The 2,500-nt window shown below is 44.0% G+C and overlaps 1 protein-coding gene across 1 annotated transcript in view; it reads left to right on the top strand.

Annotated features, from left to right (window-relative positions):
* LOC308174867 (1,4-alpha-glucan-branching enzyme-like) overlaps window positions 1-2,500 on the top strand; it is a gene marked incomplete at its 3' end in the record, with an annotated part of 61,359 nt that overhangs the window by 443 nt on the left and 58,416 nt on the right. The window lies entirely within an intron of this gene.

Here is a 2,500-nt window from a genome sequence, read left to right as displayed (position 1 = left end):
TGTCAATGAAGGTGCAATAATCGTTCAGTTCAGCATTCATTTTTTTTCTGACGTATGTATTATTCCAGAGTGACATGTCGTTCGGCCTATCGCTGAGCGCTGCGCTGCTGACGTAATGTGTGTTTTACATAGACACGCCTACTTCTGGTTAACAAAAATACTTCTGAATGAATAGGTTACAGAACCATGGTTTCGGAATGTTTTTACAGTTCGTGACGTTAGAATTATAAGGTTCTATCTCCATTTTTGTCAACATTTACTTTTTTACATAATCTGATCCATTAGGTGTTTATTAATGCCTGTGTGGTGTTATTTTTAAAATGTTGATTTTGTTGTTGTTAGTAATTCATAAAATACAAAGGTTCCATCTCACAAAACATAATGGAATGTAAAAACTTTGACGCTCAATATCTCTGAACTGCCCTAGATGGAGATAGAACCTTCTCATTCTAAATGGAGATAGAACCGTATCATTCTAAACGGAGATAGAACCGTATCATTCTAAACGGAGATAGAACCTTATCATTCTAAACGGAGATAGAACCTTCTCATTCTAAATGGAGATAGAACCGTATCATTCTAAACGGAGATAGAACCTTCTCATTCTAAACGGAGATAGAACCTTATCATTCTAAACGGAGATAGAACCTTATCATTCTAAACTCACGATGTAGAAAGCGTTGATTGTAGGCTGTTGATCCGTTAGTTAGGGCATTTAACTACCTTTAATGTTTTTCTTCTTCTTTGATCTTTTCACTTCCCGATCGTGTTCAGAAATCATTCTAAAATTGCCTTGTTCGGCCCCGTGATGAAGTCTTTTGATTTATATGGTTGATAATGTGGTGTTTAATTGAGGTCAGGATAAGGGTTATTATGCCAAACTGATCCTGTCACACTCCTAATCCCTTATTGTCACAGTTGATTATAAGGGGCTGGGTAATTTGGGTCTAGACCAATCATCCCTCCAGAGTAGAATATAGAAATGCTATTTAGCAGACACTTTCATCCGGCAACTTGACCAACTGAGCCACACAGGAACCGTGACATCACCAACATGATGCAGCAGTGATGGACATTAGGGCCATATTCAAGCCTGTAGCTGTGCTGTGTTCAGATGTGTATTGTAATATGTACTTCTAAGGCTCAGCTGACTGAGTTGGCCTACTCTGCCTCCTAGCAGAGTCTCCTCTGTTAATTATAGCTCTCCTTGGCCTGCCTGGTGGGTGTGTAGACAATCTGTGTGTGCGTGTGTGTGTGCTTGTGTGTGTGCGCGTGCGTGTGGGTGAGACTATATCACCATGTCTAAGATCCGTCGGAGGTGTGTAAGCTGTTAATTGGCTGGGGTTGGTTGGGGAGATGTTGGAGAGCTCTTGTTCATCTCTGAGTGATGTCTCTGGACCCTGGCAGGTCCCAATCCGTTCTCACGGAAGCAAGATTTGTGTGTGTGTGTGTGTGTGTCTGTGTGCCCCCGCGTGCCCACCCGTAAGTGTGCACACCGTGGGTATGTGTGTGTGTGCGGGTAGTCAGAGAGCTTGTTAAGAGTCGCTTTAATGTCAGTGTCCCCCCTACCTGAAGCCAGGCTGTGACAGGGTGGTTGAAGAGAGGGAGGGAAGGAAGGTTTGAAGGAGGGGAAGGCGCGCTGGTGGGTGTTAGTCATTAGCTAGGCATTGTCAGCACAAGTCTACGCTTTCTGCCATCAGGGAGCTGATGCAACACTTTCCTCCGACATTATCTCACAATGGATGGACCTCATGAATGTGAAATTTATGTATTTCGTAGTTTTCGTAGTTTTCGTAGTTTTCTTCTCGCCACTCACACATCAGAACCCGAACTCTGGAAGTTAAGATAGAGAAAGTATCGTAGAGGAGAAGAAAAAAAAAAGGAAGTTAGTTGATAATAGTTTGTAATAGTTTAAGAGTGTCATAGTTCAAGGCTGTCTCGCAGAGGCTGTTATTGACCTATCGGTGACCCTCCTCCTCTGTCTCTCCACAGTAACTCTCCCCGGTCTCTGTCTCTGCTTCTCTCTCTCTCTCTCTCTCTCTCTCTCTCTCTCTCTCTCTCTCTCTCTCTCTCTCTCTCTCTCTCTCTCTCCTCACCCTCCCTAACCCTTTTCCTTTTATCCCTCCCACACATCCCTTACCCCTCTCTTCCTCTTCATTTCCTACCTCTCTTTCTTTATGTCTCTCACTCACTGGCTTTCTGATTCATTGATTAACTTCCACCATGTTCCATTCCCCTCCCTCTCTCGCTCTCTCTCTCTCTCTCTCTCTCTCTCTCTCTCTCTCTCTCTCTCTCTCCTCTCTCTCTCTCTCTCTCTCTCTCTCTCTCCTTCTCTCTCTCTCTCTCTCTCTCTCTCTCTCTCTCTCGTCCTTGTTGACGTCATCGTGTCTGCTCGCCCTGCTTGGTCACTGCTGTAACTCCAGGCGTATTGTTATTGACAGGGACATTCCGGAGTGGGTGACATTTTTAGTCTCCATAGATCTCTGTCATACGTCTCATT

The sequence above is a fragment of the Nansenia antarctica genome (assembly GCF_963989245.1).
Source record: "Nansenia antarctica genome assembly, chromosome: 20".
Lineage (NCBI taxonomy): Eukaryota > Metazoa > Chordata > Actinopteri > Argentiniformes > Microstomatidae > Nansenia > Nansenia antarctica.
Note: the sequence above shows the minus strand (reverse complement) of the source record. Positions and strands in the feature narration are given on the sequence as shown.